Source organism: Ursus americanus, chromosome 3 (assembly GCF_024610735.1).
Source record: "Ursus americanus isolate L20-20 chromosome 3, mUrsAme1.1.p, whole genome shotgun sequence".
Lineage (NCBI taxonomy): Eukaryota > Metazoa > Chordata > Mammalia > Carnivora > Ursidae > Ursus > Ursus americanus.
Genome location: NC_142129.1, coordinates 94,809,815 through 94,828,303, shown reverse-complemented (window position 1 = coordinate 94,828,303; position 18,489 = coordinate 94,809,815).

The following is an 18,489-nucleotide window of genomic DNA, read 5'->3' as shown; positions in this document are numbered from 1 at the left end:
CTGTATTCCCATAATCACTGTTTATAGGGACAAAAAGGAAAAAAAGAACAAACTAAAACAAAAATAAAAGTCTCAAGCCTTATTTTTTGACATATGTCCAAAATACAAAATACATAGCAACTACTTATTGCTATGGGTCCATTTCCAGGGAATTTCTGCTAAGTTGCAAGAATGTCACCCTACAATGACATTTTTGGTGGCCAAGTAATTAAACCTTCTTGCACAGAGCCAAGACAGTTTTATATTATCTTATTTTCTCCTTCTGTGATGTGACCCTGGGTCCCAGAGCTGAACTAGGACAGCGTTCCTTATTCTTGTGCTGGTGGTGTTGGAATAAGCCTCCAAAGATAACACAGCACTTCGGGCCATAACGATTATGTATGACGTTGGTCTGTTTTGTTTTATTTTTAGCTGTTTTCCTTTGGTAAGAATTAGAGAGTATGTACCTACCTTAAAAACTCAAACGGGGGTTGCATTTTTAGGATATAATTTGTACCTAACTGAAATATATCGAAGCTGAAATTCATACTGACTAATAAAGCAGAAACAATTGAAAGTCGTTTGGAAATGTTACTATGGAACCAGAGAAAAACGAATTTTTCCCAAATCCCCAGTCTGCAGGGTTCTCCAGGGGCCAGATGACACCTCTCTCCTGTGGGATGTCCTGCACCCACCGCATTGTTTCCCAGGGACCCGGCCAGATTGGGTGTTTACATTCTCCTGGAGGTCCTGTGCCATCCAGCTCTGCAGGCCAGGGCTGAATTGGAGCTGGGTGACCCAGCTCCTTCTGGCTGTCCCAGCAATCTCCAGTTACCTCCGAGGGAGGACATGACCTCAGTCTGTCCGAGCTCCATGGGCTTTCACTAATTCAAAGTTGTTCAGTATGAAAATGTGGGAATAGCACGGACATCACTTAGAAGTGAAATTAAATTAAAATGACCATTATAATCTTGAGGTCAGACATCACAGTGGCTACATTTCTCAGCCGCACTCTCCGTAGGGGGGCCATTTCAACAGTGGTGGTCTGTCTCCCTGTCTGTTCATGTCACTCACTAGCAGTTGCTAATGGAGAGGGCTCTCCCTACCTTTCTTCTTCACTCATTCCCAAGTGTTCTTAAATCTTCTCTCCGACTGACTTATTTTACTCAGCATTAGACTAATCTCCAGCTCCATCCATGATGTCGCAAATGGCAAGATCTCATTCTTTGTGATGGCTGAGTAGTATTCCACATATATATACACCATGTCTTCTTTATTCACCATCTGTCGATGGACGTCTGGGCTCTTTCCATAATTTGGCTATTGTGGATAATGGTGCAGGAAATGTAGGGGTGCACATATCTTTTCAAATTAGGGGTTTTTGTATTTTGGGGGTAAATACCCAGTAGGGTAATTCTATTTTAAACTGTTTGAGGACCTTCCATACTGGTTTCCAGAGTGGCTGCACCAGTTTGCATTCCCACCAACAGCGCACGAGGGGTCCCCTTTCTCCGCATGCTCACCTACATCTGTCGTTTCTTGTGTTGTTGATTGTAACCATTCTGACAGATGTGAGGTGGTGTCTCACTGTAGTTTTGATTTGCTTTCTCTCATGATGAGTGATGTGGAACATCTTTTCATGTGTCTGTTGGCCAACTGCACGTCTTCTTTGGAAAAATATCTGCCCATTTTTAAGTTGGATTATTTGGTTTTGGGGTGTTGACTTGTATAAGTTCTTTATAGATTCTGGATACTAACCCTTTATCAGATACGTCATTTGCAAATATCTTCTCCCATTCAGTACGTTGCCTTTTAGTTTTGTTGGTTGTTTCCTTCACTCCGCAGAAGTTTTTTATTTTGATGAAGTCCCAATAGTTTACTTCTGCTTTTGTTTTCCTTGCCTCGGGAGACAGATCTAGAAAAATATTGCTATGGCCTATGGCAGGGAAATTGCTGCCAGTACTCTGTTGTAGGATTTTTCTGGTTTCAGGCCTCACATTTAGATCTTCAATCCATTTTGAGTTTATTTCACCCATATGTGGAATTTAAGAAACACACAAACAAAAAAACAACAAAGAAAAAGAGAGAGACCGACCAAGAAACAGACTCTTCATTATAGAAAACACACCGATGGTCATTAGAGGGGAGGTGGGTGGGGGATGTGGGAAAGAGGTGATGGGGATGAAGGCTGCACCTGTCGTGATGAGCACTGCGTGTTGTAAGGAAGTGTTGAATCACTACATTGTACACCTGAAACTAATAGAACATTGTCTGTTAAGTACACTGGAATTAAAATAACAGTTACTGAAGATCATTTACATAGGATGTCCAGTAGAAGTCAATCTATAGAAACAGAAATCGATGAACGGTTGCTTAGGGCTGCGAGGGGGGTGGGTGGTGTGGAGATTGGGAGTGACAGCTAGTGGGCACAGGGTATCTTTTTGGAGTGACAAAAACGTTCTCAAATTGATTGTGGCCATGGCTGCCCAGCTCTGAATATATTACCATTGTACCATCGTGTCACCGCTGAATTGTACGTGGTCTGGGTGAAGGGTACCAGTGAATTACATCTCAGAAAGCTGTCGTACAAACAGTAAGCCTCCGAATTTTGGAATGCAGTAATGGTTGCTAGAAACAGAGGCTTCGTGGCTGGCATTCATCTCTGATGCTCGGAACCATACGATGGAACGTATCATCTCAATTGTAGAGAAAAAGGGCTCATGTGTGGTCATCAGGAAGACAGGATGGTAGCACATTTGTGTGTCTGTCTGTTTCTGCACCAAAGCAACCCTCTGGGAACCTGAGTCTCACTGACAGAGGAGAGGCAAGGAGCCTCTGCAGCGGGCAGAAGGTCCCAGACCAGGACCGAGCGCCAGCATCCAGCTCTGCCTCTTACCCGACGGTGTGACCCTGAGCGAGGACATTCGAATACCTCACCAGGGCTCTGACTCTATGCCTAGAAAAGTCTACACGCTTCCCGCTGTTAACTTCACGGGCATGGTACCTAGTAAGTTCTGAGAATCCATGTCCCACTTTCCACCCCCCGGACAGGCTGTCGGTACTTCCTGAGACAGGCTGACATGGCATCGATATTTCCTTGTGGACGTTCTGGTATTCATTTAGCCCAAATGCACTGTGGTTATAGAGCTAAATTCTGTCATGTGAATCACAGGCTTAATCCTTCATTCGCGTTCACTCTGTTAAAAAAAAAAAATGCTGGCTTCCTGTCCACTTCCTTTTCCATAACCAAAATTCCTTCCACGTAAGATGGCAGAGAGGAGAGCATCTCAGCGTCCCGACTTGCCCCTCCTGATAGCAAACACATAAAAGATGACCAGCTGTTCATTCACAGGCACGGCGTTTGGAGTGAGCTCTCCGCCGTACATTCTTCCAGGGGCTCTCCTATATGGAAATTTAGACAAATGTTCTCTGGTTTGAACATCTAAGGGTGACTCTTCACTTGGCCAAGGCTCAGCTAAAAGATCTGGGGAAAACAGCTTCCCCGGACAACAAACGGCACCTACATCCCGGACAGTGACACGCATCACCCGGAACCCTGTTACGTGGGCTTCGTGGCAGATGGTGGGAGCAGGACTCAGAGGGGTAAAAACCCTCAGGGCCTGTGCTCCCCAGGCCCCACACCTATTTCCTAGTCCCAGGACGCAGTTTTTGCAAAGGGACAAATGATTTTTGCAACTAACAATTTTGCAAATGATAATTTACAGTAACAGACAGCATCTCTGTCCTTGATCTGAAATTGTTTGCTAATACTCAGAGACATCTCAGCAACACATTCGTTTCCTATTTCTCAGGAAGCAGAAACCATACTCTCCCAAACCGCAGAAGGTCCATTCAAATTATATCCACTTAGATATATAAGGAATTACACACCTTCTTTCCCCTTTGAGAGGAGTTTATTTTAACTTGTCTTTCCTGTATTTCTAATAATTAAACCAGAAAGAAAGCAATATACTCTTGTTTAAAAGTAGCCTCAAGCTTTTCTTCTGACGTTAACTGTTCCATTTCTAAAGGTGAGTCAGTTATGCCAGGTTATGACCTCACTGCTGCTGGGGTCCAGGGGTGCTTAGAGCTGAAGTTCTGCTCAGCAGAGACTGGGGTTTCTCCCAAACAGCACCTGCTTCTCCAGCCCCGTCTGCACACAGTGGCTGGAGGAGCCTGTCCCGTGCAGAGGCCTGGCTCTGGGACGCACGGAGACCCTGAGTGAATACATCCGAGGGGGGCTGGAGCCCACATGAGCCCCCAGGCAATGCCCGCGGTCAGCACGGGATGGCACCCACTGGTGTGAATGGACACGGAATCACACATGTGGACAGGACTCAGAATTACCTGGTTGATGACTCCCCCTTGCTCTCTGGAAACTTTTTCAAAAATCCTACTTACTATACACTGATAAACATCAGTGCCTTTCTTTAGTTCATTTTTTTACTCTCGCGCTGGATTCAGATTTGTCTTAGGCACAGGCCTGGGCCTTGTCCATGACCTTCAGGCTCACTTGGCCATTGTTTTGGGTGGTTTTCTCGTGTTTCATGAGCAGAACATGGGGTTTTGCTTTGAGAGCTTGTGGTGGCCCCTATGTGCTGTGGGCCTTTGTTGACCTGACGGAGGGGCTGGTTCTCACCAGTCAGACACGCCTGCCCTGCCCCAATGCCATCGCTCACTGCCCGGTGCCAACCCTGTCATTGCTGTCATTGTCGTCGTTTTAATTCTATGTGCTTTCATGATGACTTGGCCCACGTGTGTTTCTCCGTGGCCTTTTCCGACAGCCTGATTTATCCAGTTCCTCGCCCTGTGCATGTTGTCTTGCTGGGATTGACAAAGACAGAATAAGGGCATTTGCTCCCCATCCCCTCATCCTCCCCCTCTGTCTCCCGAACGTCATCCCGCTCTGCACCCTGAAGCATCTGCGTGCCGCTGGGACCTCTCGTCTCCGTCTCGGGTGACAAACACTCCCTGTTATAAAGTACAGCAGGAGTCGTGTTACTTCTTTCTCAGTCGCGCTCCCAAACTTCAATTAGACGATGCATTTCTCCATGTGCAAGTCTGCTAGCACTTCCCTTCTGTCCGTCAACCACAACTCCCACATTTGTTTGGGTCCTGGCGCTGTAGTTGAATAAACCGCGTGCTCGCTTTCCCAGCTTTGTTGTGGTTTCTGCCTTCCGCGCTTGGGTGGCTGAAGTCGATCCTCTTGCATTTTTTTCAGGAAGGGCCCGGGAGTTCTGGGATGCCTAATTCTCTCTTGTTTGCAGAGGCGCAGAATGCTCGGGGAGTCTCTGCGGCCTGTCCCCCCCACGTGAAGGTATCTGGGGAAAGCCGTGGCCGCTGTTACTGTCCCGGTAGATGATGTCATCTTTCTGGATGGTCACGTTAATTCTTCGTGTCCGAGCAGGGATTCTAGGATATCTGTCCTTGTTGGTTCATGAAAGAGATGAGGTCTGAGAAGCGGCAGGAGGTCAGTGAGATCATGTCAGTGATCATTCAGCATTCTGGAATAATGGTTTTTACTAAGAAATCGTGGGAAGCCCCTGGAAGGTTTGGAGTGGAGTGTGACATCACCCAGCTGTGGAATCTGACCCAGGCTCAGCGTCCCCAGGGCACGATCGCCTCGGTCTTGATTCGCATCCAGCTCAAACCCGAGGGTTCTGATCTGCACTCAGGACAGTAGGAGTTGGTCATGCTTGTCTTAGGGACATGCTCAGTATGCACGGGGGACGGTGGTGGCAGTCTGCATATGACTTGCTTGCCTTAAACTTTATATTTTGAAACAATTATAGGTCACAAGAAATTGTTTAAAAATGTACAAGGAGGTCCTGTGCTCCCTTCATCCACTTTCTATCCACGATAGCATCATGCATAACTTGAGTGCAATGTCAAGAATGCAACCCCGAGATTGGGCACTTGGTGGGGGGCAGGGCTCCACGGGGAGTGGGATCCGGGGTGTGGATGCGACACGGCGGCCCCTTCACGGTTCCTGCTGAGGGACATCAGCCTATCTCCGCTCTGAGCTGTGGTGAATCCAGCTGCTGTGAACATTGTGTGTTGCCCTTTGTGTGGACCTGAGGTTCGCATCTCTCTGGGATAAAGGCTCAAGGTCATGGTCGCTGGGCTGCATGGTGGCCGCACGTGCGGGTTTATAAGAAACTGACAAACTGTTTCTCAGAAGTTAGTTGTTCGCGGTCTTCGAGGAATTGGTCCGTTGCTTTTGCAAGTGTAGTTGGTGGGTCTGCGGTTGTGCAGGGTCTGTGGTGAGGCTCCGCGGGCCCTTCTGCTCTCGGGGATGCCCGTCTTCTCTCTTATTGGCAATCTTGATACAGATGTAGCAATTTTATTGATTTTTTTTTTTGTGGGGTGGGGGAAAGAATCAGTTTTCTCTTTCATGGATTCTTTCCACGGTTTCCCAGTTTTCAGTGTCGTTGGTTTCTGCTCCTAGTTGTTTCCTCCTTCTGCTCAGTGAATGTGTCTGCTCCGCTCTTTCTTGTTTCTTAACATAGAAATTTTGCTTATTGTCTTGAAGCGTTTGCTCATTTCTAGGAAGCATGACTGAAATTCATTTGCCTTTCAGTACTGCTTAGACTGTGTGTCACAAATTTTTTCCTTTTTAAAAAAAAATTACTTATTTGAGAGAGAGAGAGAACATGAGCAGGGGGAGCAGCAGATGGAGAGGGAGAAGCAGGCTCCCCACTGAGCTGGGAGCCCGAAGTGGGACTCGATCCCAGGACCTGAGTTCATGACCTGAGCCAAAGGCAGACGCTCAACCAACTGAGCCACCCAGGCGCCCCACAAATGTTTTCTGTTTCCTATTTTCATTTTTTTCAGCTCTGTGTACTTTTTAAAAAGTCCCTTTGACATTTCCCCCATGATCCGTAGGTCACTCAGACATGTGGTTTTTAGTGCACAGGGTTTGGAAGATTTTCGTGGCATCTTCCTATTGATTCTAGTTTGGATCCACTGTGGTCAGAGAATGGACCTGTATTGTTCCAATGATCTTGAATGTGGTGAGGCTTGCAGTCTATTCACAGATACGGGCTACTGCAGGGGATGTTCTGGGGGGCTCCTGGGGGAGGGCACCTCCTGCGGTTGCTGGGTGTCAGTTAGAAGCTGTCGGTCATTTGTTTGTCCCATGTCTGCAATCGTGCATCTGTCTGCTTCACTCGTCAAGGACAGTCTGCCAGCTCTTTTCTCTCAGCACCTACAAACATTCTGCCTCTTGCTTCTGCCTCCCTGGGTCAGATGAGACACCTCTCTCTCCTCACCCCTGCACGGGTCATTTGCTGCTTCTCTTGGTTGCTTATAAGACTTCCCGACTTTCAGTTTCCAGAATGTTAAATGTGAGGTAACTTTGCATGTTTTTCTTTTGATTTTTCCCACTGAGGGTCGGTTCAGCTTCTTGGATATGTAGGTTCATGTCTTTTGTCAAACTGGGAAGTTGTCAGACATTATTCTGTCTTTGCGGGACCCCCACATGCAAATGTTCCATCTTTGGTTATTGTCCCAAAATCCCTGAGTTTCTGTTCACTTATTCTCGGCCTCTTTCCTCCCTGGGTTCAGACTGGGTGAATTCTGTTGGTCTGTCCTCAAGGAACCTCTGTCATCTCTGCTCTCCTATACAGCCTACGCAGGAAATTTTATTTTTTTGTCCTTGCACTTTTCAGTTCTACAATTTCATTTGGGTTCTTTTTAGGAGTTCTGTTTCTCTGCTGAGATTTCTTATTTTTACACATTTTCCCATGATAATTTGTAATTTTCAGGTAATTCCAGCATCTGATTTTTCTTGGCATCAGTGAGTGCCTCTTTTCATTCAAGATGTGATTTCCTTGGTTCTTGGGGTGATGGGTGACTTTCTACTGCATCCCAGTTGTTTGGTTTACTATGTTAGGAGGTCCAGGTTCTCCAGAACCTTCCATCTTGGCAGGAAGTCCCCTTTCTTAGATTTAGGTGGGTGGTACTTGGTCTGCATTTGTGGGATCTGGTTCCATTGGAAGTTTGCTTTTCAGAGTTCCTGTGTCGTTATGGTCTGATGCATTAATGTGGTGACCAGCAGCTTCCACTCTTCCCTGCTGGTATTACTTGTGGAAGTACAAAGGGTTTCTCCAAGCTGAGTTCCAGATATCTTTCAGCTGGGGAGGGCTGGAAGGTGTCTGAGTGGGATTGGGGGTGTAAGATGATTGGAAAGAGATTTCTCAGGCTGTCCGCTTGTTGTGGCTGGGGTCCTTTGCTGGTTCCAGCTGCCTAACTGGGTGTTCTGGTCAGGGAGAGGGGCACCAGGTCTGTGGAGACAAAGAGGTTTCCAGGATGGGGTACTTGCTCTAGATAGGTCCCTCCAGCCCACCTCAGTATCTCTTGGCCCAGAAGAGAAATGTCAGGCCCAGTGGGGAAGAGTAATACCTTTTCTGGCCACTTATTTCTGGTGGGGCTCCCAATCCACCCTTCACCACGGTGTCAGTCTCTCCTCATGTGGCATGAGGGGTGTGGATTCTATCCACAAGGAACAAGGTTCCAAGGCTGCCCTTTGTTGTGGTGTTGGGGCGGGGGGCAGAAAATGCCAAGTTATTCTTGGTCTTCCTGGTGTTGGGCTCATCTTCTAGTCCTGGGGCCTCAAACCAGCTGTCCTCTTTCTTATGACCTTCCAGAGTTCCCCTTTGGCTGCAATTGTGCCAGTTGCAGGGCTTCTAGTCCTTCAGAGCTGAACATGCAGGGGAAACAGGTCTACACTGTCCCCTCATCCCACAAGTTTTGATTGTTGTATTCATTTACACTCAGCTCTACATATTTTTTAATTTCCTTGAGACTTTTTGACCCATGGGTTAGCAAGAAGTGTATAATTTATTTTCCAAGTTGTTTGGATATTTTGCTGTTGCCCTTCTGCTGTTGACTTCCAGAGTTTGATTCCACTGTGGTGAGAAAGCACGCCCTGTGTGGTCTCAGTTCTTTTAAATTTATTGTTGTTGTTGTCTTTCATGACCAGGGTTTGGTTTGTGTTGGTCAATTTGCCATGTGGGCTTGAAAAGAGCGCATATCCTACTGATTCTGAGGGGAGTGTTCTCTGCACGTCCATCTAATCTTGCTGGCTCGCATGGCAATCGGTTCTATATCTTTTCTGTCCATTCGTTGTACCAATGGCTGAGAGTAGAGTGTTAAAATCCCCAAACATCATTTTGATTTTGTTTCTTTCTATTTTTAGCTGTCTCCACTTTTGCTTCATGAACTTTGAAGGTCTTGAACAGAGGTCTTTCATGGGGGGATGGAGAGAGTCAGTCACAATAAGTGCGATGAAAGATCCTTCCAGAACGCCGTCAGCCAGAAGAGGCAGGGGATTCTGAAATTTCAAAGCAAGCGTCCTATAAAACATTTACTGCTTCATTCTTGTCCATGAATATAAAAATGCATTTGATGAAAATCATTACCAGAATCAATACCACATATTGGTCATGAAATGTAACTCTACACAAATGAATAACTGACTCAGGAGTAAATGGGGAAGATGTGAATACATATGGAACTTTATTTTAAGATTTATATTTAATTGTTAGATTTTAATACAAATTCATCAGAGGCTAATGAATTACATTAGCCTTAATTTTCCTATCCAACCAAGTATGTCTGTTGGATGGCTCAGCGGGAGGCCTGATGCTCATTGGTATTGTAGGCTTCTTCTGTCCTTACGGTGGCTTTTCTTACGGACCTCCTAGACCACCTGATGGTCTAACACGGACACTCACAGCATCATTTCCACTTTGCAAGCTGGGAGAAGGAGGAACGCTGGCCAAGGGCGGGGGGAGGTGTTCTAAGCATGTTATCCACATGGAACAAAAGAAAAGTGAATTCCTGCCAAAAAACAATAACATACAAGCTTAGTTGGACTCAAATGATTTAAGTGCAAAATGCAAAACCCTGAAACATTTTTTTTTAACTCTGAAACGTTTAGAAAGATATATGGGAGAATATCTTTATGGACCATAAATCAAGGAAGGATTTGTAAAATAATACACAAAAATTGCTAAGAATAAAATAAAAGATTGATTCAACTATATTCAAATTAAGAACATTTGTTCATCAAAAAACACTGAGAGGCAAGTAAAAAAGAGAATAAAAGAAAAAAAAACACCAAAATTTCACATGCAAAATATATTAAAAGACAAAAACAGAAACAAGAGCTCCTAATTAGCAAGAAAGGAAGAAGAACACAAATAACCTTGTTTTTAAAATTTGCAAAATATAGGAGTAAGGATTTTCCATACAGAATACAAACGGGACAGAAACAGATGAAAAGAAATTCAGATTTGTAAAAATAGTTAACTAATGCCAGGTGCTGGGGAGCACAAGGATCTAAGAACGTTTCTGTGCCACTGGAAGGCGACTGGCATCATCCCATCCAACCAGAGGTGTTGGACTCGGTCATCCTCTTCTTGAATCTGGTCCGTAGAGGAATAAAGCTGATGTCTACCCATCTCTTGTAAACAAAACTCATGGTAGTAGTTTTTAATTCTGTTTTTTTTTTTTTCCAAATTGCCAAATCGAAAGTTTTAAAATGACCCAGAAACACGCAGAATAGCGTAACACCATCCCCATATGCTTCAGCCGGACTCAACTGTCCTCCACGTCTGGACACGTGTGTTTCATCTAACTCATTTTCCTCCTTTATTTATTTATTTATTTATTTATTTATTTATTTATTTATTTACTTTTTGCTGGTCTTTTAAGTCCTTGCCAGGTGTCATGGCATTAAAAGCATAATTTCTTCATGACTGAAGTAATGGAAACAACTCAAATTAGCCATCCATGGAAAACCGCTAAATTAAGCTGAGGTCTTACACCCAACAAAATGTTATACGCAATGAAAATGAATGAATTGCAGCCGTCCTCAGCACTAATACAGCTCGTAATTGAAACATGAAACGTGAAGAAGGAAGTCACGGTGTATAACATATACTATGATACCATTTTCTGAAAACCTATTACAACTGGGAGAGAAGACGCCAAGACGCACAAAATTCACAGTGGTTGTTGTTCCTGTAGGGGATTCAGGGGATGGGGCCGAGCGGCTCTTAGTTCTGAAGGTGGGGCAACTTTCTAGCTGTTTAGGGTGCTGCTATAAAAATTACATCCAGGTTGCTGCTACATAGGGGAGGATATGAGCTCAATTATAATATGGACAAATATTGGGTCCACTAGGATACGAGCATAGGAAAATAACACAAAAAAGGCCATGTGCATAAATGATGATAAGCTATATATTTTTTCATTAGAAATATTTTCATACACTCCAAATTATCCATATATAACCACAATGGAATTCTGATGGACTATGTGATTACGTAAGATGATGATAACATTCGTCTGAGAGAAAAAAAATATAAAAGGATCCCTGAAAATATTTTTAAAAATCAATGGTGCTGGGACGCCTGGGTGGGTCAGTCAGTTAAGCATCTGCCTTTGGCTCAGGTCATGATCCTGGGGTCCTCGGATCAAGTCTCATGTCGGGTTCTCTGCTCAGCAGGGAATCTCCTTCTCCCCCTCCCTCTGCCTCTGTGCTGTCTCTCTCTCTCTCTCTCAAATAAAAGAGATCTTTAATTAAAAAATCAATGGTGAACTTACCATTTCAGATGATAAGATGCATTATAAAGTTGTAACTAAAAGACTGGTATAGACACAGCACAGCAGAGAGGCAGATAAATGGGAAAAAGAAGTGATTTTTTGAGGAAACAGACTAATTCTTGTTCAGCAATGTTACTATAAGATTAAGACATTGTTACAAACAGAAGCAAAGGATAGAAAACGGGCAAGCTAATTGTCATACTCATAACTGAAACAATGCATTTGTGTATGATTAAAATTAAACAGGAAAACGTTCAAACAGAAACATTATTTAAGAACATAAAGTCATGTTTAAGGCAGAACACCTGCCTGAGAAAGACTACACATGTTAGAATAAGGCGAAATAAGAAACAGTATCATTTAAAAAACGATTAAAATGCAAACGATGTAGAAGTATTGATACTCTTACAGAAACAGCTCTTTCACGCTCGTGATTGAAAACTGTTCTCAGAGGCAATTGGACAAACATCGTAAATGGGCAAATCATTGAAGGAGAAGAAATAAGCCACAATAACAACCCAAAACAACAGCAGAAGATGAGAGAAAAAAAGAAAGAAAAGCCAAAGGGAAAAAAAGAATCAAATCGCCAGTAATAAAAGGAGCACACGGTACATAAACTGGGTGGACACCTGTTGATGTCGTACTGACGAGTGGCCCGTGTGGTCTGGTGGATCCACAGGGTTTCCTGCGAACAGAGATGCATGGTTCGGTTCAGTTTGCCAGGCTAACTGGCAGGAATGGAAATGGATACTAATCTCTGGACAACAATTTGACTACATGTTGTAAAAACTTGAGGAGTTCACATCCTGACCTGGAGGACTGCCTGGGGGAGGCGCGCACACCCTTTCTGGTTGTGCTGATTACCATCCTGAGCACGGGTGCTCGCCCTGCTCCCTAACATGGGTACCAGTCCCACGGCCTGCAAGTGGGGTCATCGCTAGAGCAAGGACTGCAGCTGGCCCAGCAAGGGGAACACGTGTGAGCTCCCCTTAGGCAGGTGGGGGAGGGAGAACAGCACTCTGCCCTACAAGGAGGGGGAGGAGGGAGGGGGAGGAAGGGAGTAGGGGGGACAGGAGAGGCCCTGCAGGGGAGTGTTAGGCAGCAGTTTGAAGACTATATTAATTTATTTGACAGAGAGAGAGACAGCCAGCGAGAGAGGGAACACAAGCAGGGGGAGTGGGAGAGGAAGAAGCAGGCTCCCAGGGGAGGAGCCTGATGTGGGGCTCGATCCCAGAACGCCGAGATCAGGCACTGAGCCGAAGGCAGACCTTAACGACGGAGCCCCCCAGGCGCCCCAGGCAGCAGTTTAAAAACATCTGCCCAACTGTGTTTAGTGGCCCAGAACATCATTTGTGCTACGGTTTTGAATAAAAGCATCATTTTAGTAGAGAAAAAAATCCCAAGTTGGAGACATTAGATACCAAAATAGTAATGGTGATGTCAAAAATCCAGAAATAGCAAAATTAACACCCCCAAATCTATAACTAGTATTTAGTAAGAGTTTATTGTACGTATAAGAACAGCCAAATGGGCGGGAGCTTCCAGATTGAACCGACGAGAAGCTCGGGGCACAAGGGGGCATGGGGGGACACGGGGGGCACAGGGGGGCACAAGGGGGCACGGGGGGGCCTACGAGGAGATGATGAGCAGATTCACCCTTGACCGTGGTTGGTCATGATGCTGGGCGTCTCCAGGCGGCAGGGGGATTGGCTAAAAGTGATTGTCTTACACCATTTTCAGGAAGATGACTGGAATTTCTTTTGCGATTATCAGAGGCATTTACCAGAAATACGCTAAGTCAGGTTTCGTTCATGTTCGTGAAACATCGGGTTTAGTTTTGCTGACGTGGCTCCAAGGTCACCTGCTCTGGGAACGCTCAAGTCCGGTCTCCCTGTCATGTGTAACCTTACCAGTGCCACTCTCTGGTGGCGGCATGGCTGGTGGTTTGCTTTCTTCACTTGCATCTCAGTATTTTCCAAATTTTACCCAATGGATACGCTCTGTTGGTCTAAGTCAGTGAGCGCATTCCCTGAGACCGGTCTGTGCTTTGACCCTCACACTGGCCCTCTGGTTACCTAACCTTTGTTATTCGCGTCTTTGTTCTCTGAGAGACACAGAGCAGGGAACTCCCCTGGGAGATCACAGCCCGCTGGGGGCACCTGGCACTCCACAGGCCTCCCCCACGATGGCAGCAGCCAGCACTAGCAAGGAAAAGGAGGAACCCAGGGAAACGCGATGTCTTCATCTCCAGCTCAGAAAACCGTGGACCCCTCCGGCCAGGGTAAGCCCGACCTCATCGATTTGCATTCATCGGGAAGTTGAGCCTAGGATGACAAAGCAAGTCTGGAATCATCCATGCGAACGCCTGTGGCAGGCCCGCCGAGCTCAGGCACGCTCACCCGGTGCTCCATATCGACACCTGCCCGCCATGCCTTGGAATATTTGGCTGATTTTTATGCAGCCTCTTAATCTCCTGGATATTCACAGTACCCAAATGAATTACTGACTCAGTAAATGTCTGTGGAGCCCCCGTGTACGTCAGGCCCTGGGCCAGGTACTGTGTACAAGAAACAATGTCTCGCTTTCTATCCTGAGGCGAGTGCCACCCAGTGAATGCCACGGGCACGCAGTGAGTTTCCGTAAGTGTAGGTGGGCGGGGGAGCACATGCAGCAGACAGAGCTCTCCTCGGGACCAGTGCAGAATATTCTCTGTGTTCCCGCTGCACACACAGCACTGATCCCGAGTTCAGCATATGCTCGTCCCTAAACCCACCCTCCTTGCCCTCCACCCCGGGGCTCCGCACCCGACCTCCGTGCTCTCACGGAGACGCTCCCTCTGTCCTGGTCTCTTTGCTCATGGTCTGGTGCCTCTTGCCTTCAGGCCATGGGAATACCTGTATTTGGAGCCTGCCCCCCCCCTTCCAGGTGAAGGACAGGAACTCCAACAACCACCTGGACTTTTGTGGTGCTGAGCTGGTGTTCCCCGAACTCATCAGCTCCCTTGTCGATGGCTGTGTGGGTCCTTCCTAAAGCCTCCCACAAACTCTTCCTGGTGAGTTTGCAATTAGCCCCTAAGAAAGCCACCCAGAGATGGTGCTGTGATGTGATGTGACCCTCCAGGCCATACACTGCCCGTACAGTGCCATCTGTGTTTCCACCCCCCGCCCCCCATCAGCATGGTCTTCCAAAGCTCAAGGCGTGGGCGATCGTACGCGGTAGGTGGCTAGTATGATTTCGCACATTTAGATGGCACCTGATAACTGTTTCCTGGCTTTGAATTTGTGCATTTCCAGATGACAGAAAAGGGTTATTAGTCATTGGCCTTAGGGGAAACTGCTTGCCATTTGAGAAGAAAAACGGGGGATATCATGTTGACCCCTTCAACAAAACTAAGCATCAGATACTTTAAGACTTAGGCATTAAAAAAAAAAATTTTTTTTTAAGGTAAGAACGAAGAAAAACTTGGTGGACTGGTTGTTTTCAGCATTCGTCTGAGTGAGTGGGGGGCTTCCTGGTCACATAGTGTTGCTGGAAATGTGAATTCAATCTATTTGGAGGGTAATTCAGCCATCTGGACCAGGATTTTCAATATCAATGCTGTCTGATCCAACTTGAAAACTTTAACCTCCGGATACATGTGCATATGTGTGCATGGGTTTTTTTTTCATAATAATAAAAACCGAGAACAATCTGCATGCCCACTGATCAAGAGCCAGTTACTTCTCACAAGGCACCCGTACATTTGGATACTATTCAGGTCTTAAATATAGAAGGAGACTCTGTTTATACTATTGTGGAAAGATGCCCGAGGTATATTGTTAGCAAAGAGAAAACTAAATAGTAATACCAGCTTTACGTAAAAATGTGCGTAACGTATCCACGAACCTCTTCTGGCCAATGCATCGCAAACGTCTGAGATTCACAAGAAACTGAATAATGGTTACAGCGGGCTTTTGCTTTTGACCACACGCCCCCCCTTCTATGCCCTTTGATTGATTTGTTATTTTTACCTAATTCTAATTAGGTAAAATCTAATTAGGTAAAAAATCCTAATTACCTAATACCTAAAATTACCTAATTTTACCTAATTTACCTAATTTTACCTATTTACCTATGGTTTACCATTCGGTACAAAGAGGGGAAGCATGGGTCCCTCAGCCCCTGCCCAGAGGGAAACCTGTAGGTGCTTGGATCTTGCACCTGTCTGCGTTCTCCACTCCATCTTCTCTGGAATGCTGACCTCTCCATCTCGTCTCCTCAATGAGTCCCACGTTATTCAAGTCATTCATACAAATGCTTGGGCGAAATGAACCAAGTCACCAGGAATTTCCCTCACATCGACTGTAAGCTCGGTGGTGTGCTTAGGTCAGGTCAGGTTCTGTCCCTTGGTTTCGGTAGTGCACAGGAGCGTTTTAGGATGACACAGGGGCGACAAAAATCAGTTTACAAAGTGGTTGGCCGAGGGACACCTCTCTTTCTAGTAAATCTGATCCTCAAATTCAGAGGTAGCTGGCTCTTTTTAGTTTTGCTCCGGCAAGCATGTTACACCTGTGACTTACATATGTACATCTTAGAAAAACTTTCCGAGAGCTTTTAGGTGTCGTGCTATACGATGATTCCTCAAGGTCCAAAGGTACAGTCCGTTCCTTTTGGAATTTAATGCTGGGAATTGTTTAAGGGTCATAGATGTGACTTCAATTTTCTTCTTGTTTTTTTTTTTTAAGTTTTTGTTTATTTACTTGCCACAGAGACAGAGAGCACAAGCGGGGGGTGGGGGGTGGGAGGGGCAGAGGCAGAGGGAGAAGCAGACTCCCCGCTGAGCAGGGAGCCTGATGCGGGACTCGATCCCAGGACCCTGACATCATGACCTGAGCTGAAGGCAGACGCTTAACTGACTGAGCCACTTACGCCCCCCCCCCCGTCATTTTCCTTCTTAATAAGATAATGACAAATGTTTGCGTGACAGCATCTTCCCTTTCGCCTCGGCTGTGAAGGTGCCCAGAAGTGGTCAGCGTGCTGTCCGATTATCATGGCGATTCTTCGGGATAACCGACGTGTTTATACCTCCCCCCATCCAAGGTTTTCCTTGTTTTAACCATAGTGCACATATATCTTCGGAGTCTCTATAAGTTATTTACGGTAGAGAAATAAAGATGGGATCGTGGGCACTAAAGAGGGTTACTTCACTCTTTCATTTCTGGGGTTTTGGATAGCATCTGCGGAACAGAGGGGAGGAGGCCAATGTCGTTCTACTGTGGCTTCTTTGTACTTGAAGTGCAGACATCAGGAAAATTACTCTTCTGCTATCTTGGCATGTCTGCCTCACACTCTGGCCCGAACCAAGAAGAACAAGGAGTATTAAAAACACAAAGAGAACACTTACGTAAACATTTTCGGAAGATCACTAAAAGGTACAGATGAGGTTCAAGCAAGGCGCTCCCTTCCAGATGATTTACTTTTCCTCATTTAACACAGATCCCACTAAATAGTTCTCAGCTCAAATGTTTTATTCTAGTGACAGTGATCTAAAAAAAGCAAAAAACAGAAAAAAGGAACCTAGGACTTGGTAAGGAATTGACCTCAATATAGTATTCTCGTGGGTGGTATCCTAAAACCTCAGTCCAAAATGAAGTTTCCCGAAAGTGCCTTGCGGTGTTCATACACGCACACGGAGCGGGGTGGAAGACTCAGCGAGGTCGTGGGTTCAGTTTGCTGTGGGAGGGACACAGAGGACTGGGGGTTCGAGTCCGCACGGGACAGCCTGTCACCAGTGTCGGGGGCTCTGACCACAGCCACATACTTCATGGAGCACAACTGAGATGATGGTCAGAAAGCCAGAGAAAAATGTGTAACTTCATAAAACCCACACTTTGTAATCGTTAAGCTACTCACAACACGAACCCACTTGCCTCTGGGTTGTCACGGGAGTCTGCATGCTGACCGAGGAAAATCCACTCCCACGGAGCCTTCTGGGGAAGAAAGCACAGTGAGAGGCAAGTTCATAGACCTCCTGGCCCACAGGATCCAGAAGGGTCTTCCCATTCTGGGGTTCGGTCAGCAGGGAACCCCCGGCACACCTCACTGCCCAACACCACCCCAGTCACCCTCCTGGACTGAAGTCGGAATGGGACACCAGGCAGCCGATGCCTGACTATCACATCTGATGAAAATGAGAATTATTTACTCCCAAACACCTGCCTAGTGGCAGAAAGAAGACGATCAGTTGGCAGAACCCTGCTCTGTGAGTGCTACCTGTGTCATTGCAAAGAGCATTTCAGAGACGGGTGCACCGAGGCTCTGACAACAGCCTTACGGACACAGTCACTGGATGGGCCCACTGAGGCTCTGACAACAGTCTTGCGGATATGGTCACTGCTGTTCCAGATGTTGAGGCCAAAACCAGGGGTATAAGGAGTTGAGGCAGACTGAAACCTGGGGAGGCTGGCTTGCCCTCTATGTCAGGATGTCTGTCCAGCAACACCCCCGAGGTGGCTCCTTTCCCTTTACCTGCCTCAGTAGGCATGCTCCGACTGTTTCTAATGGTCCGTGTGCCCAAAACACGCTTTGACGGACCACCTGCTCTCTGCCATGCTTCTACCATCGGGAGGAACAGTAAACTCCACCTCAATATGGATTTCATTTATTTGTTTGTGTTATGCTTGACTCTGTGGTACGAGTCCATCACTTCTGAAAACAAATATTTAATAATTTATGGAATCAAAAAGTTTCGATTTCTAAACAACACTTGGAATCCTCCAGATTCAAAGAAAGACAAGAAGGAGGAGGGGAAGAGAAGGGAGAGAAGGAGAGAAGGAAGGAAGGAAGGACAGAAAGACATCCAGTGACTTGCTTAGATCATCCGTGATCATTTCCAAGAGAAGCTAGGACTCACGAGAC